The sequence below is a fragment of the Asterias rubens genome, chromosome 22, assembly GCF_902459465.1.
Source record: "Asterias rubens chromosome 22, eAstRub1.3, whole genome shotgun sequence".
Classification (NCBI taxonomy): Eukaryota; Metazoa; Echinodermata; class Asteroidea; order Forcipulatida; family Asteriidae; genus Asterias; species Asterias rubens.
The window spans coordinates 7828490-7853484 of record NC_047083.1 but is presented as its reverse complement, the minus strand read 5'-3'; the positions used below and the strand labels follow the sequence as shown (position 1 = coordinate 7853484).

Below are 24995 nucleotides of genomic sequence, written 5' to 3'. Positions count from 1 at the left end.
TACTTAAAAACCTCTTTCCAACCATATGTATTCATAACAAACATTTCCAAATGCTTTTCATGGACCAACGTTAATTGGTCTCTTCAAACCAACAACTTGTCTGTGCCCAAAACCCCTTAACTCTTAAGCACCATCTTGTAGAAAAAAAATTACGCAGTTTATTTTACAAAAGAATCTTTTCCTTACCCTCTTGGGCTTCTAAATTGCTTTTGTTTTCCTATTTCTTTTTCTCTGTTAGACGCTACGATGTATGCCCCCCGTTTTAAGCGCTACAATGGATTCCTCACTTTGGGGACAAGCGGGGAATCGCGTGCATGGCTCATGGCCAACCAAGGCAAAAGCAAACCGCCATGCAAGTCGCCGGTTGAAGTCAGGGAGGATGCCATTCGTTTGCTGAAACAGCAGGGGGGCAACATCAAAGACAAGTTGGCAGTTCTCTCTGCAACTGAACTCCAGTTTGGGCAATTTCAAGGTAAGTCTTAATCATACTTATGTGCAATTTTTATGTTCTGAGGAGCTGACATCTTTTTATCCTGATGAAGCAATACTGCCAGCAACTGAAAGCACAAAAAGTTGTGGCAACAAGGGTGTTTTTTCTTCCATTTTTATCACGAAACTTCAACGACCAATTGAGTTCAATTTTTTACAGATATGTTACTTAACGCATTTTGTTGGGAGACACCAAGTGAGAATACTGGTCTTTGACAATTACCAGTGCCTTTAAGCTAATTGTAAATTGTGTCCAATAGTTAATTTGTCACTCAGAACATCATAATCAATTTTTTCATCTGACTCTCTATTGATTTGATTAGGAGGAGGATGAAGTGAAATTGAATTTGTTTTTATTGCATTAATGTTTTTTTCTGTGTGTAAATCTTCTTTAGGGTCAACATTCAAGTGGGCCGTTACCCACAATCTTGGGTATTGTGCCTACTTGGTGTGCGGACTGAAGGGTGAGAGGCAGAGCGCCTCTCCCCTCAGTGTCAACAAGTTCCTTCTGAAGGAGTATCTGGAATCCTTTCCGGAGGGGCTGGAAGCAATAAATATGAAGATGAAGGAGAAGGAGCCACGCCTAACACGTGCTTCGACCCGGCCGCCTTCATCTTTTCCCTCTTCTACTGCTTCAGCTCCTCCCCCAACACCATCCGGAGGTACTGTAACTTTCTTATAAGTTTTCACCGTATGGCATTGCTTTCGTATTCATTATTGTAAAACACTGAAGTATGTGCTGCAATTGGGAAAATTTCACAAAATTGCATGATATCCCTTGTAAGAGTATAGCAGAGGGAAATGCTATACAATATGTGTCAGTTGCTACTCATAATCATTATTCCCTATTTAGTTTTCAGTGTGAACAAGACATGTTGAACGTACAAATTTTGCATTGCAATAATACTTGATAAAATCGTTCTTTGCATAAATAATACTAATTTTGAAGTGTTGACCACTTGAAAAATTTACAGGTACTCTTTCTGACATGGAACTTCTGTTGGCCATGGAAGATTTTGACGCAGGAAGTCAAGGTTAGTAATGAAGTTTTGTTTCCTCCATTTCTATTCAAAGGAAGAATGCATTTTTCTTAAATGTATTTTTGGCTGTGTTATTCTCTCCGACTCCCACCCCCCCTCCCCCCCACCTTCCGGAAAAGGACAAAAAACTAAAAACCCTAAAGTTCAACTGTAACTGTTGTGCTTTTTCTGCATGCTGGACAATTTAAAACAATTTCAATTGCACTCATTGAAAATGTTTGGAATATATTGTTGCATGTTACTTTTTCCCATTTCACCTGACTGATTATTTACAAGTGTACATGTGCTACTACTTTTTAGTAATTTTTCTCTCCCATTCTTTATTGTGGGTGTAACGCCACATCAATATAATCAATAATACAGAGAAGAACCAGCCATCCGCTGTAAGACAAGGCAGCCAGCAGCCATCCAGGGGAGGCCGGGGCTCATCCAGCCAGCAGCCATCCAGCGGAGGCCGGGGCTCATCCAGCCAGCAGCCATCCAGCGGAGGCCGGGGCTCATCCAGCAAGCAGCCATCCAGGGGAGGCCGGGGCTCATCCAGCCAGCAGCCATCCAGCAGAGGCCGGGGCTCATCCAGCCAGCAGCCATCCAGCGGAGGCCAGGGCTCATCCAGCCAGCAGCCATCCAGCGGAGGCCGGGGCTCATCCAGCCAGCAGCCATCCAGCGGAGGCCAGGGCTCATCCAGCCAGCAGCCATCCAGCGGAGGCCGGGGCTCATCCAGCCAGCAGCCATCCAGCGGAGGCCGGGGCTCATCCAGCCAGCAGCCATCCAGCGGAGGCCGGGGCTCATCCAGCCAGCAGCCATCCAGCGGAGACCGGGGCTCATCCAGCCAGCAGCCATCCAGCGGAGGCCGGGGCTCATCCAGCCAGCAGCCATCCAGCGGAGGCCGGGGCTCATCCAGCCAGCAGCCATCCAGCGGAGGCCGGGGCTCATCCAGCCAGCAGCCATCCAGCAGAGGCCGGGGCTCATCCAGCCAGCAGCCATCCAGCGGAGGCCAGGGCTCATCCAGCCAGCAGCCATCCAGCGGAGACCGGGGCTCATCCAGCCAGCAGCCATCCAGCGGAGGCCAGGGCTCATCCAGCGGAGGCCGGGGCTCATCCAGCCAGCAGCCATCCAGCGGAGGCCAGGGCTCATCCAGCCAGCAGTCATCCAGCCAGCAGCCATCCAGCGGAGACCGGGGCTCGTCTTCCGGTCAGGCACCAGGGATGGCCGGAATGTCAGAAAGACAAGGTATCTATCTTGGAGTATCAATATAAATAAAAAGTGCAGGTTTTGTTTGTTTGTTTGTTTGTTTTGTTGGCTGAAGAGTTGAATGAGATTTTAATTACTTCTTTCTTTACAGAGTCAGGAATTTTTACTTGAACAAATTATTCATTTTGGTTTCCAATAATACCCACCGATAGGGTAATAAAAGAGTGGCAACATGCTCTTAAATGCCCCTTTGTTAAAAAGCGTAATAATTGCACCTTTTTCAGAAAACTCAGGTATGTTTTTAAACTACCCTACATTATGCGCTTTCCACCAATAGGAATAGCTTAACTGTCTGGGGTATTTATGAATGTAGCACTGTATACTCAGTACTTTCCCGAGTCATGTGAACAAAATCACAGGAAATTTTAACAGTGCTAACACACATCAGTGTAAGGGTAAAACAAAAATTAATATTCTTTATTTTTATGTATTAAATGTCAAATTAATTGTTCATTTATTTCAGAGTATCCTCTTACTGAGGGCTGGCGTCAAAGCCTGCCAGTAGAGGACCACCGCTGGGTATCACAGGCGCTCTTCCGACTATCAGTCAAAGGAAGAGCTGAATTGGACTATGCCAAAGTCAATCGCTTGTGGTACCAACCTCCCCAACCACGGCTTATCCACAGTCAGCCACCTAGGGCAGCGCCCTTTTACACGCACCGCCTGCTACTGTGGATGCCGCGGAGGTTGTGGGCCCTGAGGCTGACCTGCCCCTCAGAATCTTGCAGTGAGAGGGAACTCCGCTCAGCTGGCATGTACCCGCACGTGCGCCAGGTTGTAGATGTTGATGGCTACTACAATCTGGCAGCTGAGTACCTGGAGTGCTCTCACTGCAAGAAAAAAGTCATCAGCTGGAGCCATCCGATCTTGGAGCAGCTGGACATTGGGCACCGTCTCCAGTTCCCTGCAGTCCTGACCTACAGGCTTGCCTGTGATAACAAGGTTGTCAGGCTGTTGAGGTCCAGAGGACTTGGAAACGGTCCCTTCCAGCTGCAGCGGAAAATTCATGAGCAGCACAGCGAGGCCTGGCTGCAGAAGACAGCACACTACCTGTCGCAGTGCCAGGAGTTCAGCCAGGCTTCGGATCGTCGACTCATTTCCCGCCCGTCCTTTGATGACCCCGTCCCAATGCCGTCGGTACACACCTACCACTGGCTGCTACAGGTTTACTGTAACGATGTTCTGCAGCGCATCAACGATATAAAAGCAGCCATTACTTCGACATTTGGGCGGGTGTTGAAAATGGACTCCACCAAGAAGGTGAGAAAGGCATTGTTTTCGTTGAACAATTTTTAAAAATTTATTTCATTTTTTATTTATGCTAAATTTGTAATTGTTTATGCAGGTACATGGTGCAGATGTGATGTTGTAAGTACTTGTATTGTTAATTGTTTGCCGGAAAAGAGTTTACATTTCTGCTTTGGGATTGTTAATTACTAATAATTTTTTGTTTTACATTACATTAATTTCAGATCGCAAGAAAACTGGCTGGACACACGCATGGTACTGCAGCATGGGCCACCGACGTGGGGAATGAGCATGGGCAGGTCCTGATGTGCGTGTTGACCGCTGCAGAAGGCCATGGTTTGGACGAAATGACCAAGGGCCTTGTCACACGGTACCAGTCTGCCAGTGTGCCCCCGCCGGAACTCCTCTATGTGAATAGAGACTGCTGCAGTGCCAGCACAAAACGTCAGTTCATTGGCTGGCCTGCCTTGCAGATCCGCCTAGACATCTGGCACTTCATGAGGAGATTTGCATCAGGGTGTACAACCGACTCCCATCAGCTGTACGCCTTTTTTCTACGTCGCCTGTCAGCATGCATCTTCTCATGGAGTGCAGAGGATGTGGATCTGCTACAGCGGGCTAAACGGGCACATCTGATCACCAAGGACATCAAGAACCCGTCTGCAGAGGATGTGACCAACCACATCAACAAGAGGTCACTGGCTCGCCACTGCAGACGGACAACCCGTGGTGTCGAAGAGACGACCCGCCTCATCAAGGACCTGCTCACCACTTTGGACAGTGAGCAGGGGCGAGACACCCTGGGAGTTCCCTTGTTTGACTCCACCCGCATCTGGGACATCTGGGAGTCCCAGAAGAGACACATCATCTGCATCCAGGACCCGGAGGGTGTTCAACTCTACACCAAGACGGGTGAGATGGTGTTGGGTGGAGTCACTCTACCGGTGTTCAGATGTGCTCGTGGTTCCACATCACTTGAGTCGTTTCATCTCCATCTGAATCGATTCATCCCTGGTAAGACATTGTTGCAAAGATTCTTTTTGTTTACTTATTCATCAGTTTTTTTTCTAGTTTTGACTGTGAAGATGTCGTTTGTTATTGTACTACATTTACGTAAACGATTCTTTTGCAGGAACCACAGCCAATGACCTGCATTTCCAGGCCTACCTGATGGATGGGCTGGTGCGCTGGAATGCCGACCGTACTTCAGATGCCACACTCACCGAAGGCCCCAATCATCGGGTGTACAGTGGCTATCTGAAGTATGCGGTAGACCAGCTCGGACAACGTGTGCTTGGCAAGAGGATTGACCCCACACAGTCAACCCCCCAGAAATATACAGGTGCGTGTACAGGCTATTAGTTGTTTGCTTGTTTGGCGCCTGGTTGGTTTGCTCAAATTTTGTCTGTAAACATCCACTGAAAGCCAGTTTTCACATTTCACCAAGCGTGAGCACTTGATTCATGACTGGTTTTTCTTATTGTTATGTTTTTGTATTATTTTGTTTAGGAGAGCTCATCGGGGTAGAGTACCTCTATCACCAAACCAACAAGGTACTTGGAGAGTACTCCCCTGATGATGCCTCAGGAGATGATGATGACGATGATGACGATGATGACTTCAGACAACATGAAACGAGGTTGGACCCAACCATACCCCCTATTGAGGGGTCATCACAGTCCAATCACCCTATGGAAGGAAATGCATCAGTAACAACAAGTAAGTTAGAAAGTTTACCAAATAACCAATGATGAGGCTTGTATGTGCACAACGAAGTTGCATGCTGGGTGATGATGCAAACTGTACTGTACTGTTTTATTTATTTATTTATTTATTTATTTATTTGGTTTGTTATTGTTCTGTCTTTCAGAGGCAGCAGCAGCGGCTCCGAGACGGAGTTTCAGATGGCCTTCTGTGCAGGCCAAACTGCCCGCAACTGGTATGCCCATCCTGCAATCATCATCATCATCATCAACATCACCGCCTCCCCCCAGTGTCGCTCCCCAACCATTACCAAGACCCTCATCCTCTACACGCCAAGCAAAGCCTGTGGCCACACCCATATTCGCCGTCATATTTCCTGGCGTCGCCAGCAGCCAGACCGAAGACCATCCCCTTGTCCAGCCAGCCTCTGAGGAGCATCCAAGGTCAGAGTCCAAGCCAGTACCACGCAGCACAAAGCATTATCGGCGGCGTGTGGCTCAAGAGGATGAGGCCGGTGTTGAACGCAAGAGAAACAGGTATGCCAAACGCACAAAAATTACAACTTGCGGCCAATGTAAAAAACCTCGAGATTCTGAGAGCCACACCCAGTACTACGGCTGCTGGTACTGTGCCAACAGTGCCAAGGAGTCCTTTGAGGAATGGCTGGCGAGGATGGTGGCCAAGCGGAAGGCCATGAAGCAAGAGAAAAAGAAATAAAGACCGACGGTGAATGGTTGCAGGGCACAGCTGGCCGAAGGACGTCAGAACTGGTTGGGGGTCCACAAGCCGGATCATTGTAACTGGTGTTACAAACAAAAGTTTTTAATGCTGCCAAATCCAAGGAAAAATGATTGAAAATTCAGTGTTAACAAAAAGAAGATCAAAAGATCTCAAATTCATAAAAATTTTGTCTGAGTACATTTACAGACACATTTCGAAACTGAATTTAAAATATACCTTATTTTCAATCATGCCTTGGATTTGAAGGTCCCAAGCCCTTGTTAAAAAAAGCAGAGGGGAAACTTTCCCAAGAGGTGAGTAAAGTAAATGAAGGTAAAAATAGTCTTATGTCTTTCTCATCAAACGATTAAATGCAAAAATTTAAAACATTACAATTTAATAAACTCAAGGTGTCATTCAGAAACATTTGAATTTACTTAAAGCAAGTCATTATCAAAATAAATTCATTATAATATGCTGCTTTGGAAGAATGATGGTTGATATACATAACCAAATTAAGGCTCAGAGACATTGGCATGGGCCAAATTTCATAGCGCTTCATAACGGCCGATTCTGTGCTTATAACTGTGCAAATTCCGTTTCAAAGTGATGCTAACCGTAAGCACACAAAAAGGCATGTTTATCTTCCAAAACTTACTGCACCAAATTCAATTACGTCACAATGCAAATCCATGGTGAATGCGCAAAATCGCTGCCAAATTTTCTCGCTTAGACTACCTGTGAAATACGCTTACACCTAAGCAAAAATTGTGCTACAGTTGCTACAGTAAGCACAAACTTTGCTCATACCGTTAAGTTGCGCTATAAAATTGGGACCAGTACATTTTGATGTAAGAAATAATCACACTTTATACAAGAAGATTCTTTTCTACAAAGCAGCATTCAAGTATTTATTATGTATCTCAACAAGACTAATTACAGAGTGGAAAATTACAGAGTAAAACAAATCCTGTTGCCCTATTCTGATAATTAATTTCAAATGACTAGAAGTCGGTTGTACATTTGGACAAGCTCGGGTTAAGAAATAGGATAGTGTAAGACAAAGTTGTTTCAGTGCCATGAGAAGAAATCAAATTAAACTTTGTCCCAGTCTACTGTCATCATCAAATTAGGTGGTTGTCAACTGCTTACCACACCAACAAAAAATTAAAGTAAAAAAAGAGTTGCCAGTGATGTTAACACCCTGGCAAAGGCTTTAATGATTAATTAATGACAACACGTTGTCATTAGATCTTAAAGAAAAACATATTGAACCATTCACTATTTCTTTTTTACTTTTTACCTAGCGATTGATTGTGGGTAAACCTAAATTTTTAAAACAATATAACATACCATTCGGTGTTGTCTAGTTCCCTCAGGAGCCCCCCCCCCCCCTTATACAAAAAATAGTTAAAAAGAAAAAGACAATTACTATTTCTTGCATTAGGAAATGAAACGTGTCAATATACAAAATAATATAACCCATAAAAATTTCATGATTTAGTTTGCCTACATGAAAAATCAATAAAGAACAAGTTTGATCTTATCAACTGACCACTGTAATTTAGCATAAAACTTAACTGATATTTTGAAGACTTCGATGGTGCTGCACACTAGTCCGTCCTCCTTCTTCATGCGTGCTTCATGGTGGCTTCATGGTGCCTAGCCTGCTGCTATCGAGGATCGGGTTCACATTGCTTCACATTATATCCAGAATTTCAGAAAGACAATTAAATAGAAATTTCAGTTTAATTTTTGTTTATGTGTGGGGCAAATGAAAAGTAATGTAACATAGCTGTTTTAGTTTTTCCATTGAAAAGAACGGCAAATCGTAATAATGTTGAAGCGCCATGCGCCACGTATATGCGAATAGAAGCCACTAATTTTTATTAATATTATTGTCTTGACACTTTTAAGGCAGAAGGCTTACAGACAAATTAAAATGGGGGGGGGGGGGGAGAGATCACTACTACTTTTCCACCGAACTTTGCCACCTTTTATTTTTGGTCCCCTACTCCCTTCTCCATATACTATAGATACCACAATACATAGGCTAGCCCTCCCATCACACGTGCACACGTCATGATTAAAGTAGGCCCGTGCTGTTGTTCATGGAAGAAATTAAATCTCACCCAGTTCTGTTGTACGCGCACTCTCATTTGATTTGATTTGGAGAGAGTGCGCGCACGCGAAGAGACATGGGTGCGGTTCAGGCAGGCTTTGATTAGCGAAACAGCACCTTTACAGTTGCCTTCTTATTAGCAGAAAAAAAACTTTTAAAAATAAAGATTTGTTAAGATTTAAAAAAGAGTTTAAACTTCAAATAATGGCTAAATGCGTTTGGCAATGCGTACGCACAGCCATGACTCGATGCGGGTCTGCGCGCAAAGCCCGGTTCATACTTCCTGCGAATGTGAAGCGAATTTTGACATTACATGGCTGTTTTTGCAGCGGACATTTCAAAGGAGTTGAACACACGACTGGTGCAAATTATTCTTGCAAATTTTTGATGTCAAAATTTGAATCGCATTTGTGTGTTTTTTTGTGAACAAAATCAAGGACGTATTGGCCTAATTTTACCTTGTTTATTAAAATAGAGTATGTCAAATAAAAGTCTTTTTAGGTTTCAAAGAGAATTGTTACAAACGTTAGAAACGTACATTAATGCATTTCGCAAATGCGGCACAATAAATATTACCGGCATTACCATTAACATAGAAAACCTCAAAAAGAAAGGTTTTTAACTTTTGTGTTGTACACTATAGAGATCAACCAAAGGGAAATTGGAAAACGACGGAGAACAACCGGATTTTGAGCCTGGTCGGTTGTTCTCTGTTATGTTCCAATTTGTTCCAAGAGAAGTACCCCAATTGCCCAATCTGTGAGCCCCATTTTGTTCTCTGTATTGTTCCAATTTGTTCCAAATTTCCCTTACACGAGCCCCAGTTTGTTCCAAAAGTGCCCCAAATTACCCAATCTGTGAGCCCCATTTTGTTCTCTGTATTGTTCCAGTTTGGTCCAAATGTCCCTTACACGAGCCCCATGCAGCTGTTGTTCTCTGTAGTGTTCCAAAAGTGCCCAAAATAAGTGCCCCAAATTACCCAATCTGTGAGCCCCATTTTGTTCTCTGTATTGTTCCAATTTGGTCCACATGTCCCTTATACGAGTCCCAGATGTTGTTCTCTGTAGTGTTCCAATTTTTTCCAAAAGATAGGCATGCCTCATCATCTACATGAGCACATCGGTTGGTCTGACTTTTGGATTATTACAGAGAACAGTCGGTGGGGCCCACGACGTGAGATTTGGAACAAAATTGGAACACTACAGAGAACAGTCGGTGGGGCCCACGACGTGAGATTTGGAACGAAATTGGAACATGTGAACAATCCACGACGTGTGATTTGGAACAAATTTGGAACATGTGAACAATCCACGACGTGTGATTTGGAACAAATTTGGAACTGTACAGAGTTGAACAATCGGTGGGGCTCACGAAGTGTGATTTGGAACAAAATTGTATCACTAGTATTGCTCCATGCACTATTATATCCAGAACAACCTAGTACTAGGGCTCGCCACCAAAATTGGAACAAAAGCCCACGACGTTTGGTACATACACTACAGAGAACAACATGTACATGTACATTGTACATACATGTATAATATGTAGGGGCTTGCCACCAAAATTGGAATAATAGGAGACTTTCCAACGCTAGGTGGCAGCAGACATACCGGGTAAATTTCCATTGTTTACGTAGTTCTGAACATGCGCATAATTCTGAGAACAATGGATTTACCCGGTAAGTCTGCTGCCCTCTATCGTCCCAGAAAGTCTCCCATTGGAACACTACAGAGACTGGGCTAGCCTTTTCTCAAGGCCTTCGTCACTTAGACCACGCACGCGAGTGCTTTCGAAATTGGAACAAAATTGGAACGCCACAGAGAACATTGGCATGTCTACACGAGTACACAACATACAGGGGGTAGCCTTTTGTCAAGGCGTTCGTGGCTTGAAGCGCCGTGACCCCAAGCGACTGGAGCGGGAGACTACCGGTACGCACGTGAGTACCGCACTGAAACAAAATTGGAACACAACAGAGAACATGCATGACATGCATGTGTAGTAGAGAGCCGAGATCCCAAGCGACTGGAATGAGAGACCACGCACGCAAGTGGAAATTGGAACAAAAATGGAACACTACAGAGAACAGTGGTCTGCATGCATAGCAAAAGTGCTCCGGTATAAAACCGTTGGTCGAATGCTCTCTGTAGTGTTCCTAAGTTGTACTAATTGTTAAAAAAGCGTCAGCAGCTTATATTGTTCGATATAAAATCCTAGTTTTGGTAATGTTTACTAATAATTGTTGTTTTTTCGACGATTTTGTAGAAGCAGGACTGAAATATGGATATGGGCCATATCCATTATCTCATATATGGCTCTACAGTTTAAAAGTTATTGTCATTCGCCAAGTATTGACCAAAAACAAGAACAAGAACATGGTGGCTGGGAAATAATATTTCCATAAAAAGCACTGTATGCTGAATTTATGAACGGAGCATCCCTCTTCGTTCGATAAAATAGCTTGGAGATGCAGCAAAACCACCAACAGCCGATGACAGCGTGATATGCAAATACCTACCTTAACCCACATAGGATAAACGATTTCCTACGACCGCATGCCTAGCGCAGAGAGTCGGCGAAGGCGTCTGGATACCATACATCCACTACATCGTGTAAACATTCTGCGAATAACGGCCCATTTAGTGTAAATATCCCAATTGGTGTTACGTCCATGTGTACACCTCCATGCAATATGCAAGCCGGGCTTGAAACGTTTGGGAAATACAAGAATAATAGCAAGATAAATCGTTCCTTAGTTCATTTTACGTCCCGGTCTCTTGGATCGATCGTCCATGGAGAAAGAAATAGAGAATCAGGAACAGAAATTGTGTTTACAAAATCAAAACATTGCGCGAGGCGACTACAAAAATCGTCGAAAATACAACAATTATAAGTAACATAACCAAAACTAAGATTGTATATCGAACAATATAAGCTGCTGACCCTTTCTTTAACAATTAGAACAACTTCGGAACAAGTTTGAACACTTTCGGAACACTACAGAGAGCAACAGTTGCCGACGACGCGATCTGAGTAGGGGAGCCCATTTTTGCCATGCAGACAGACCAATGTTCTCTGTAGTTGTTCCAATTTATTCCAATTTCCACTCACGTGCGCAGTCTCCCATTCCAGTCGCTTGGGATCGCGGCTCTCCAATGCACGTGCACGTCCAGCATGTTCTCTGTAGTGTTCCAATTTTGTTCCAATTTTCAGTGCGGTACTCACGTGCGTACCGGTAGTCTCCCACTCCAGTCGCTTGGGGTCACGGCGCTTCAAGCCACGAAGGCCTTGACAAAAGGCTACCCCCTGTCTGTTGTGCACCCGTCCGTGTAGACATGCCAATGTTCTCTGTGGCGTTCCAATTTTGTTCCAATTTCGATAGCACTCGCGTGCGTGGTCTAAGTGACGAAGGCCTTGAGAAAAGGCTAGCCCAGTCTCTGTAGTGTTCCAATTGTTCCAATTTTGGTGGCAAGCCCCTACATGTACAATGTACATGTACATGTACATGTTGTTCTCTGTAGTGTACCAAACGTCGTGGGCTTTTGTTCCAATTTTGGTGACGAGCCCTACTAGGTTGTTCTGGATATGATAGTGCATGGAGGAATACTAGTGATACAATTTTGTTCCAAATCACACTTCGTGAGCCCCACCGATTGTTCAACTCTGTGTAGTTCCAAATTTGTTCCAAATCACACGTCGTGGATTGTTCACATGTTCCAATTTCGTTCCAAATCTCACGTCGTGGGCCCCACCGACTGTTCTCTGTAGTGTTCCAATTTTGTTCCAAATCTCACGTCGTGGGCCCCACCGACTGTTCTCTGTAATGTTCCAAAAGTCAGACCAACCGATGTGCTCATGTAGATGATGAGGCATGCCTATCTTTTGGAACAAATTGGAACACTACAGAGAACAACAGCTGGGACTCGTATAAGGGACATGTGGACCAAATTGGAACAATACAGAGAACAAAATGGGGCTCACAGATTGGGTAATTTGGGGCACTTATTTTGGGCACTTTTGGAACAAATTGGAACAAATTGGAACACTACAGAGAACAACAGCTGCATGGGGCTCGTGTAAGGGACATTTGGACCAAATTGGAACAATACAGAGAACAAAATGGGGCTCACAGATTGGGTAATTTGGGGCACTTTTGGAACAAACTGGGGCTCGTGTAAGGGAAATTTGGAACAAATTGGAACAATACAGAGAACAAAATGGGGCTCACAGATTGGGCAATTGGGGTACTTCTCTTGGAACAAATTGGAACATAACAGAGAACAACCGACCAGGCTCAAAATCCGGTTGTTCTCCGTCGTTTTCCAATTTCCCTTTGGTTGATCTCTATAGTGTCCAACACAAAAGTTAAAAACCTTTCTTTTTGAGGTTTTCTATGTTAATGGTTATGCCGGTAATATTTATTGTTCCGCATTTGCGAAATGCATTAATGTACGTTTCTAACGTTTTTAACAATTCTCTTTGAAACCTAAAAAGACTTTTATTTTACATACTCTATTTTAATAAACAAGGTAAAATTAGGCCAATACGTCCTTGATTTTGTTCACAAAAAAAACCACAAATGCGATTCAAATTTTGACATCAAAAATTTGCAAGAATAATTTGCACCAGTCGTGTGTTCAACTCCTTTGAAAGATCCGCTGCAAAAACAGCCATGTAATGTCAAAATTCGCTTCACATTCGCAGGAAGTATGAACCGGGCTTTGCGCGCAGACCCGCATCGAGTCATGGCTGTGCGTACGCATTGCCAAACGCATTTAGCCATTATTTGAAGTTGAACCTCTTTTTTAAATCTTAACAAATCTTTATTTTTAAAAGTTTTTTTCTGCTAATAAGAAGGCAACTGTAAAGGTGCTGTTTCGCTAATCAAAGCCTGCCTGAACCGCACTCTGAAAGTATGAACTGTCACCCATGTCTCTTCGCGTGCGCGCACTCTCTCCAAATCAAATCAAATGAGAGTGCGCAGACAACAGAACTGGGTGAAATTTAATTTCTTCCATGAACAACAGCACTTTAATCATGACGTGTGCACAGCCCCTTCAAGCCAACACCTGTACGGCTTATTTTTTTACGCAAAGCGCATGCGCACTGCCTGCATATGTCTATGGTACATTTAAGCGTTTTTACTGTGTGCCATTAATAAAAAATAACCTTATATATTACCCCTCTATTAATTTTTTTTTTTTTTTTTTTTTTTTTTTTTTTCCAAAAAATCATTTTTTTTACAAAAAAATGCGAAAAATATGGAACGCTTCACGATTTTGCGTGTCATCCTTGCGCAGGGGCCATGCTAATCTTCTCTGTATCGTTCCAATTTTAGTATATGTGCAGCCGAAGCTAGCACGACTAACTAAGAAACAGGCCTCTTACTTAAGTAGCTACTAGTAGAAGAAATTCTTAGCGATGGGGGTGTAATTCAGCAAAAAGACAATGCCCTTTAACAGCCCATGTGTACCTTTAAGTCATAATTTGTTTCTCTTTAACACACGAGTACAACTTCTACTTACCAAATAATACTTTAAACAAGTCCTTATCATCTATAAATGTCCTCAAACGACAACTTTTCTCTAGAAAAGATTGTCAAAAACGTCCACTTTTCAGGAAAACCATCTGCTACCACTAACAAACAATTTTTAGTCAGATAACCTTACTAATTAGTTATGCACACACAGTCTTCACATAGCGAGTCAGGTTGAGCAGGGTAGCTGACTAACAATGCAGTCCAGTGACCAGTCCAATGAGTCCACTCAACCATTCCCACTTGGGCCGGCTTTTGTGTACACAATCACAATGCTTTGTGTACGTACACGCTTTGTGTACAGAATAGTGAGGTGCTGATTGTGGCAGCATGCAGGGACAAAACCGTTGTGCAGGGCAGGCTGTTCGATCTGGCTTTTGGAGTCTTAAATGTTGTCATCCCTAACTGCAAATAAAAACATACTACAGGTTTATAAAAGGTTTATAGTGAAGATATCTAAAAGTACGATGATGAAGTATCACAAAAGGTTGCTCTGAAATCTAAACAAGAAAAACTGAAAGATAAAATACTTATTGAATTTTGCAGACAACAAGGTCCTCAATAACTCCGTGGTTCAACTTCAAGAAAGCCAGTTCTCCTTCTTGATTTCTCATCCACAAGCAAGATGAGGATTGAAGTGTTTCAAACAGTTTCTTCAAACTAAACAGGGTAGGACGATAAGATCCTCTTCTTTTGAAAAAATCATCGAAATGGACTCTGAAGTTTGGTAGAATCCAACTTCAGTTTTCCTTAGAAAGTAAAATAAAAACAAGCGACGTGAAGTTTGAACAACAAAATGAACTGCTGCCAGTAGCCGATTTCACAAAACTTTTGCAAATGCGTAAGTCCATATGCGCAACATTTCAAATGGACTTACGCAAGTTGCATAAAGTTTAGTGAAATCGGCTGCTGAATGTTTGGCCTTGAAGTGGCCATCAAAATTTTCCATGGACTTCCCAAAACAAAATGCTGTGAAAGTCTTTGCAAAATGAAAATTGTATTACCAATTACAAATTCAATTCCAGGATTGGGATGCCAGTCAACTTCAGCTTTTGTCAATTGGGTCTATCCTCTCATCAACTGCTCCATAATCTTTCAAGAAGGGGAGTTTTTCTGAGGAACAAATAATAAAAAATTGATGAACTTAATTATACATCTTTTCAACTTTAGAAAAAAGCTCAACTTATTTTGTTTCAAAAGTGTAAGCAATAATCAAGTAAAAGTTTCTGAATTCAACTTATTTCCTTTTTATGAGATATAAATTTCCTTATTTCTATTAACAACCCCATTGTCAACAAGACAGAACATCTTCATTGGGTTTTGCTTTACTTTTTATCCTATTCGGCCAGCAAACCACCAGCCGTTTCGGCCTTACCGTTAACTTTGAAGGGCGCCCCCATTAGTGTCCATTGTGACAATCGGATGAACACGGCGCGGTCGCATTACCGTTCGGACGTGAGTGTCGCAGGGGCGTGCAAGGTGATTATTAGTTCTACAGCATGGTTAAAGGAAAATACTAGCTTCCTCCATGGTTCTATGATCCACGGGAAATTTACATCGTCATTGACGTAGTCAAACAAGCTTTGATTTAAAGACAGTGGACACTATTGGTAATTGTCAAAGACCAGTTTTCTCACTTGGTGTATCTCAACATTATACAAAAAACAACAAACCTATGAAAATTTTTGCTCAATTGGTCGTCGAAGTTGCGAGAAAAAACAACCTTGTCACACGAAGTTGGGTGCTTTCAGATGCAAGTTGATTTCGAGACCTCATCTAATTCTGAGGTCTCAAAATCAAATTCGTGGAAAATTACTTCTTTCTTAAAAATAATACGTTACTTCAGAGGGGCGTTTCTCACAGTGTTTTATACTATCAACCTCGTTACCAAGTAAGGTTTTATGCTAATAAATATTTTGAGTAATTACCAATAGTGTCCACTGCCTTTAACAGAGGGTAAAGTAAATTAAGATGAATGTTGAAGAATATTACCTGATAGCCATATGTGGAGAGTGAGACTTCGTTTCGGACTTGTTTGAATTCACGATGAAGCAGCAATTCTAAGGGGAAATTGAAAAAGTCTGAATATAAATAGCAGTTCTAAAAAATCTTTATCATACACAAAATAGTAGTCAGGGCATTTCTGTTTTTTTTTTTTTTTTTTTTTTTAATCCGTTCCCCAAGACGCATCAATTCCAAAGCACCCTCCATCTTCATCCAAGAAGTGTTTTGGAGTTACTAATTAATTTGTCTTTAGTGTCTGTGCAAACATGGTGCAAAGAATGCGCACAATATAGACTAAGGGAATGAGCAATCACAAAATTAAACGTACAGGCCCTTGCTTGCAAGTTAGCATCGATAAACAAAGATTGAACCTAATTATTTCTACTGAAGTGAAAAGCCAAAAGGCAGCTCTAAAGTAGTCTTCTACCAACGACTGTTGCATTTGTGTAACATCGCACTGTGACTGTTGCATGAACGGCATACAAATAGGCAGCGCCTAACGACTTGTCATTAAGTCTAGCTCTAAAGGCACATGGCAGATGATTGCGGCGCGGTGGCACCAGAACTGTCTATCTGTGCAGTAGGGCCCGGGCCAAGCAGTATACGTCTCTAAATAGGTAGGCGCCATTGCTGTGATAAGACCGAGCGCCATAACAGCCACACAATGTGGATTCGTAGGACTTCAAACATTGAAAACACTGGACATCTTTGGTAATAAAAATTGTCAAAGACCAGTCTTCCCATTATCTCAACGTATGCACAAGACGAAATAACAAACCATGTGAAATGAACTCAATTGGTCGTCGTTGCAAGATGGAAGAAAGAAAAAACACCCTTGTCACACGAAGCTGTGTACTTTCAGATACTTGATTTCGAGAGCTCAAAATCTAATCTCATGTCTCGAAATCAAATTCATTATTTACGTGGAAAAATACTTCTTTCTCGAAAACTACGTCACTTCAGAGGGAGCCGTTTCTGACAATGTTATCAATGACTCCCCATTACTCGTTACCAAAGTAAGGTTTTATGCTAATAATTATTTTGAGTAATTACCAAAAGTATCCACTGCTGGTCGGAAGGGGTTTTATAGGAGTGGCAAAAAAAGGTAACTGGAGACACCCAGTCACCCGTTCCAAATTTTGTTTAAACAAAATATTGTATGACTTCATAATGTATTCTATACACTGCATTTGTTATCCTTGCCAATGTGTTGGCTTCCCGAATTGAGGTTTTCCCTTCCACATCTGGAAGTGAAAACTGATTGCAATCTCGTTTGACCCACCCACCCACATCCAGCGCAGGCATTTGCAATTTCATTTTGAAAGGGCAATGGCACCATAGACATTTTTCTCCTTGGTAAAGGGCTCCCCCCATAACAAAATTATAAATTTCTATTTGAGAATTTCAAGGGGCACCAAGGACATGGCGACAGGGGATCGAGGCAATCTCCGTTGTTGCCTCCGTGAAGTGCAGGCCTGGGTGCATGGTTTTCCTATATGAATTTTCCTCCCACATCTAAAAAGTGATTTCCGATCTTCAGTTATTTCGTTTGACCCCTATCCAACACAGATTCAGAGATCATATACAACATCAATAGATGAGAATGGAGGCGTTTCTTTCACCACCATTCAGAACCATGATGCTGAAAGCATGGAGGAAGAAAACGCCAGTGGCGGTAAAACGACCCTGAATAAACCATTATAGACATCTTCGAGGATGACTCAAAACCTGGTGCAATGAAGCTCACAACTTGTAGACACAATAACCACAGACCCTTCTAATTGACAGTATTTCCCACCCTTATGATAACAAGCAAAGTGGTTTGTAAACAATCACAACCTATCTACACCACGGAGGCAGGCCGGTATTTTGGGACCATGGCACCAGACGCGGTCGATCGTTATCGTGTAGAATTACATTAGATCTATATTTTCTCATCAAGAGAGAGTTGGACTTCCGGAATCAGTGGACAGATCATAGATCAATCATGGAGATCTTGTTTTAAAAAGCACTGGACACAATTGGTTATTACTCAAATAGTTGTTAGCATGAAAGCTTAGTTTTGCTCACAAGCAGTAGTATAAAACAGTATGAGGAAAGGCTCCCTCTGAAGTACAGTAGTTTTTGAGAAAGAAGTAATAAATTTGTCACTCAAATTTTGAATTTCGTGTGACAAGGTGTTTTTTCTTTCATTATTATCCCGCAACTTCGGACCAATGAAGTTCAAATAGTTTTCGAGAAAGAAGTAATTTTCCACGAATGTGATTTCAAGACCTCATAGGTCTTGAAATGGCCAAGCATCTCACAGCAGACAACTTCGTGTGACAAGGGTGTTTTTTTCTTCCATTATTATCTCGCAACTTCGACGACCAATTGAGTTCAAATTTTACAGGTTTGTTATTTCAGGGCCTATGCATATGTTGAGATACACCAAATGGGAAGACTGGCCTTTGACAATACCAAGAGTGTCTAGTGTCTTTAAAGCAATATAAAGCCATTCATAATCTCATAATAATAGTAAAGTAAAACAAGAGACAACTCTTGCTACTGGGTGAAAAAAAACTTACATACACCTCACCTTGCCTGCCTGTCTAACCACTCATGTTGACGTTGACAATAACCATGATGGAGGAATTCTACATCAAATCAATGCAATAACACAACGGAACCAAGAAATCGTCAGGATACAACCACTGCACCCGAAGACAAAGACACAGCATGGAGTTTGACAGTTAATTCAATTATTCACCTGCATGACTAACTTGACAGACGAACTATTTTCTACCTCCATGGTCAAACCATGGTCAAACCATGGTCAAACCATCAAACCGAACTCATGCGTAAAACCATGGAGGTAAAAATGATACAAACCATGTCCTTTCTCTCGGAAACCGTGGGGCCTTCAGGCAAAACTTGACCATGCTAAACAATAACATCACCATAAAGCCATTCAATAATCTCATCAAACCATGGAGGTATAGAGCATGGAGGATGTATAAAGTTAGTCAAAACCATGGTCAAAACATGAAGGTAGATGGTGCGTGGTAGCAAAAAGAGTCAACTTTACTATCAATGAAACCATGATGAAACCATTGAAGAAACTTTTACACACCTTACCTTGGCAATTGGGTTTATTTCCCCATGCCTTTTGCCTGCCTGAAGCTCACACTCCTCTGTCACGGCCTCCGTTGTGATCTGTGACAAGATCAAGTTTCCAGAGCAAACCAACAAATGCTTGTGTGGGGATTACCGAAGGCTGGTCCAAGGGTCCATTCTACCTCCATTGTCCAAGAGCTCGCCCAGGGCCGGCAGTCCAGCGGCAGTCTGTTTATCATCTGGCCGTAACGTAAGTGACAGTTCGGGCGCCTCAACAGGGCTTCGTGTCATGGTGTAGCGCGTCATCAACGGTGAGTCCCTCCGGGACGCAATTGTTTTCTTATGTACACATTGGAGTTGCCACTGTCCATAGAGTGCCTTTCTTTTGAGACATTTGTTTTTTTCTAAATCGATTCCAAAAAGCTCCCCACCCCCCCGAAAAAAAAGAATAAGAAGAAAGAAACAATGCAAAAGACTTTGGCATTCTCTTCCACTTTTTGCTCGTTGTTTTGATGCATCAAGAAATTAATAATGAATCACAAGGGAAACTGACTTGGGTAGATTTGAAATGAATTTGGATTGAATTTATACAAATTGACTAGATCAGGGTTAGCACCTCAGGATTACCGTTCAGGCTCTCTACCAACTGAACTATTAGCCCTATTTTGGTGTCTCCCTTTGTCATTATTCGTGTGCCATTTAGAAGCCATTCAACCCGTAACTGTCGTAGCCAGAGGGATCAAACGCAAGTTTTCGGTACAACCTGGGAAGTGACAGTGTAATTATTTTTTTCAAAAGTCATGTATTTCGATTAGATGAAATCTCCGCACAGTTACATATTTTAATGTTGTCAATTTTCTTTTGTCAACACTACCGCATTAATACCACTTCCCTTCCATAAAAAGATCAACGCCCCAAACCGTCAAAGAAACCAAAGTGTGTACACGGGGAGACGGTAAAATAAAACAGAACAAAAACAAGAACAAAACATAGACGACCGCCCTCCTTTGGTGACCCACTTTCACAAGGATAACTCAATGGCGCAAGTAAACAAGGTGACGTCATTACTTCCGGGAGAGAAAGGCCCAGCCACCCTGTCTATGTATTAATCCGCACCCCAAAACAGCTCTTATACAAAAATCCCAGATTAAAACACCATAAAATGATACTCAATAGTCATCAAAAACAACGAAATGTTGTTGTTTATTTGAATTTCTAGGTTTGGGAGATGTTTTAGCCTGCACCCGCAATTTGAGATCTACTTGTTAGAATAGGCGGATGGTTATGAATGTTTACGAATGTGGTGAGCAGTTTTTGTCGTCACGGGGTTATTTTGTGAATGAGATGTTTTGAGCAGACGAGATTTCAAGCTGGCGTGGCAGACGGTATGCGGTTTTTGTTGCATGTTTATGTACCACCATCGTCCCACGTTTATTGAATGAGGGAGGTATCTTTTGCGGTTTATAATTTCTGGGAATTACCGGGGTTTGACCCAACAACACACCGCTTGCTTGGGACCGGGAGGAAGGCCGGCTTGACAGGAATTGTAACAGGTAATTTCTAAATGTTGTGTACTGTTTTGGGGTGCAGACTAGGTAGGGAGTGCATTTCGATTTTAACAAACAATACTGCTTTTTAATTCATTCATTTATTTCAATGTTCTGATGAATTTAAAATCAACACATGCATGGATTCTGGAAGATGTTAATTGGCACGGCCTTGAGTTGACCTTGTGCATAAAGGGGAGTCGGCAAGTTTTTGTTTAAGTATTTGGGAGTGCAAAAAACCCTTTGTATTCCTGTATTAATTGTAAACAAACATGACAGGGAGGTTATTTAATATTTGGCTGACATTTTCTTCAGTAAGTTTTATTACTTGTTAGGTTTTGTAAATGTCAGGAGTGTGTTGAATTGAGTTTTTTAATTAATTAATGGATAAATTTCCGTATGGCGCCACCACATTTTCAATCATTTTTACAAAAAAGGAATATGTCATTGACTCATTGAGGTGAATAAGAATAGATACTATATTATTTCATATCGAATGAAAAAGTAGTGGCACCATACGGAAACTTTTCCATTCAACTGTTGTAATAATATTAATAAGGTGAATAAATGGCAAATAAATAATTAAAATAAAAAAACCACAAGGGATTTAATTAATTAAGATTTACCCAGTCATTTCCCCCTCTAAATTTAATATAAATAATTAATGTATTTAATTCCAAGTTGCTCAAGACTACAACTTACAAGAGGATAAAGGGAAATAAAGGTTAAAATGCCCAATCCGTCTACTTCTAGAAACTATCACAGGGGAGCCGTATAGTTTCTAGAAGTACAATCCGTCAGTCCTTGGCGTTATATCCCGACTTACGGACATTGCCGAGTATCACGTAGAAGTATGTAGGTCCGACTGCCAATTTATCTCCCTTATATGTAATTGTTGGGAAGTTGTATCTTGGGCTTTGCCAAGAAAGGTTATTTGACACAAAAAATATCATAAAGATTCAAGAACATGGTATTTTCTTGAAGTTTGTATTATCTGTTCAACGAATTAGGTAGGGCCTACTCATGATTTATCAAAACAAACTTCAATAAATAAGTTTACTTCTATTGAAAATTAGCCTGTTTTTATGACGTTAGGCCTACCTCTGCAGCAGAGGATTCGTTCAGTCTGTCAGTGGGCGAAGGGTGGGACTCAGTTGAGTGCCTGAAATTATTATGAATATTTTGTACCATGGACGAGTTGTAGGAAACTATCTGTAGGCCTATTGCAAACTGGGGTGTATGGGTTGATTGATAACATATTGATGGTTCCCCAGTCTATGTCGTAAGTGTTGATAAACTATTTTTTATCATGGACGACACTAGTTGCGATAACATATTTACGGTAACCCTCCTACCGGCCGTCGGGAGGAGGGTTACGTTATCGCAACTAGGACGACACTCATACACCGGTTGACTACATAACGCTGATCAGGACACGTGTACAAAATTATTATCCAAAACAAGACTTTATTTAACTTTTCTTAATTGTGAAACTACTTACTTCAATAAACAATTATTTACCGCGAAGATTAGTTGTTAGCCTGTTTATGACATTTCCCCTGCAGCAGGGGGTTGCTCGTTTGGTCGGACGAGCAATTAGTGGCCGCAGCTGGGTGGGCGTAGCTGAGTGCCTGAAATTTTGATTGGGTTGCCAGTCGCAAAATTTGTGGACCACTGCTTTAAAATGTTAGTGTGCATGATGTTGTATCAGGCATGTGTCTGCTTCGTTTTTGAAAGGGCAAGGGCACCAAGGCATGTTATCCTTGCTAAAGGGCACCCTAGAGTTTAGCCTTCAAAGCTGCAATAGAAGGAGTATCCCAGCGAAGACTGAATGAATTGTAAATTTCTACTGTTCAAGAACAGTCCTAGTGGGCATGAAGGCAATCACTTGTGTTGCCACCGTAAAGTATTTGACCTGGTCATACTCTTGAAGTTTCATGACTTGATTTTCAAAAGAAAATTGTTAAAATGTTTTTGTTTGTTTAATAAGAATGTTGACAGATGCTGTATCAAAACAAAAAACATACACAATTTGTTGCATCACGGTCAGTGATTATGTTTTGTGAACATGTATAACGCGGCTTGGTTGTACCTGTTCTCTTGATTTGCTTAAACTTAGAGGAGATATGTCATCATGATCGTATTAAAGGAACATTTCAGAATTGTTTTTTTGCTAACAAAACAGTTGCTGGCAGTGTAAGCACTTTGTAATCCACCAAATACATGAACTGACAAACCTGTAGAAGTGTGAGATCGATCGGCCATCTTGGTTACGAGAGAATAGTGAAAAATAAAAACGATTAAAAATTTTGCATTGCATCGATGCAAAAATAAAAATGAATAAAACGCTCACTGAGTGATTAACTCCATATGCAAAGTATTCTCATCGAATATGACATCTCAGACAGGGACAGAAACATTCCATGGGATGTTTTCAACTATCATGACCATGTAAGTTTTATACCTGTGATCTTCACGATTTTTGTTCTTTACCATCTCTGTAACGTTTCTTTTATAGGCCTAAGCCTTAATACGATTGTAAGAATGATGAACTTTAACCCAGTTAACTGCACAAGTATGCGTACTGGCCATCACAATCACATCACAGAGAGCACCGTTCATTAAATTATGATGTAATGGTCAGCGCAGATGCCCACGCTAATAACTAGGTTACAGTTCAATGACAACAGCTGTTCTTTAATTTCATTGCATTATGTCTTAAAACACCAATCGGCAGTGGGAATTTAGGCTTATCTCAATAACTACATTTTGAGTTGTCATGAAGAGATTTAAGCATTCCATGTTAAAATAATAACAAAATGTGCCAAATGGTAAAAACCCCTGCTTAAAATCCTAAATGAAGTTTCAATAAATATTACTGTTTTTGTTTTTAAAAACATTATTAGCAAGTAAACATACTTGGTTAAATCAGTTTTTATCTGCTATCACCTGTAGGCCTAATAAAAGCATTGTCTGTTGATTTTCGTTCCTCAAGTGAGGGACAGAACTGGATCCTGCTCTATGATATTTTGTCACAATATTAAACATTACATTATAATTTTTACAATTTTGTGTTGAAAACTTCATTTAAACTTGTTTCCTTTGAATATTCTATCCCTACTTAGGATTAAAACTCATCATAGTTTCATCTCAACTATTTTAATCATCATATTAATAATCTTTTTAACATTTCCTTTTTGTTATTCACTGATTAGATAAATTGATAGTATTTAAAGAGGTAATACGTCCTTGGTTTTTGGATACGAAAGTGTCCTTTGCAAAAATTGCATTTGCTCTTTTAAAGACAAAATTCCTGGCCTGTTTTGAAACATATTATTTAATGCAATTAGTTCTGGCATTGAATGTCGCAGAATAATTAAAGAGGAATTCTTGACTACAATGTACAATATATTCCATTTCATCAGGAAAGTCCAATAATAAAACCTCTTGGTTTTTACTTGTAGGCCTATAGTGTAGAACGTGTTCTTTAATTATTATGCAAGTACACACAAATAATTGTAGTTTTTCCGTATATTATAAGGATCTTAAAAAAAATATTGAGCATTTCGTTGACGTTCGGCTATTGCCACAGAATAGTTAGAGGAAATCTGGACTATTGCATGAGGCAAATCCAATAACCAAACCTCTTGGCTTGTACACATTGGACATACTCATACTACGTTTCATTGTATACTGAAAGTGTAGAACATGCCCTTTAATTATTATTAAAGTACGCGGATGTTACATTATTTAAATCCATCCTGTAATCATTTTGTTTGTAAAAAACAATAGATAACACCCACCAGGGTACTGAAAGTGTTATTGATAAAACCTGAACCCATGTGGGAATCTAACATGTGGACATTGTGCGAATCCCAGTAAAACAGCCCACATACAAAACGTAAGCAGGTACGGAATGTAAGCATTGTGCAGAGTGTGCGTACTATTGTATGAACTGTCATGGCTGAACAAACAAACTAAAAACAGACAAACAAACAAATAAACAAACAAACAAAACCAACATTTTCGTCGACTTTTTTTTCTGTTGGATTGTCTTGTGTTTACACTTGATGTTTACATTATTAAGGGCTCCAAATTAAGATATGAGGCAAGTGATTTTTACATTGTGCGTGTCCCAGACTACATCCCACCTTTTTATACAAAACATACACAGGTACGGAATGTAAGCTTTGTACAGACTTGTGTGTGTGTCCAACATTTATGAACTGTCATGGCGG

At 41.2% G+C, this 24995-nt stretch overlaps 1 protein-coding gene, 1 long non-coding RNA gene and 1 other non-coding gene across 5 annotated transcripts in view; 1 reads left to right on the top strand and 2 right to left on the bottom strand.

The window, feature by feature from the left end:
* Positions 1-13829: 13829 nt before the first annotated feature.
* On the bottom strand, positions 13830-13936 carry LOC117305490. Its single transcript, XR_004520681.1, has one exon. It is a non-coding gene; the product is annotated as a U6 spliceosomal RNA (small nuclear RNA).
* A 495-nt stretch (positions 13937-14431) lies between these two features.
* Positions 14432-16184, bottom strand: LOC117304941. The gene is made up of 3 exons (XR_004520631.1): positions 16103-16184; positions 15115-15223; positions 14432-14515 (listed from the first exon to the last, which is right to left on the bottom strand). It is a non-coding gene; the product is annotated as an uncharacterized LOC117304941 (long non-coding RNA).
* A 4383-nt stretch (positions 16185-20567) lies between these two features.
* LOC117305472 (tyrosine-protein phosphatase non-receptor type 5-like) overlaps positions 20568-24995 on the top strand; it is a 45435-nt gene continuing 41007 nt past the window's right edge. For all 3 annotated transcript variants that reach the window (XM_033790343.1, XM_033790341.1, XM_033790342.1), the window contains exon 1: positions 20568-20763. The gene's annotated coding sequence lies outside the window, so the exon portion shown is untranslated. The remainder of the gene's footprint in view (positions 20764-24995) is intronic.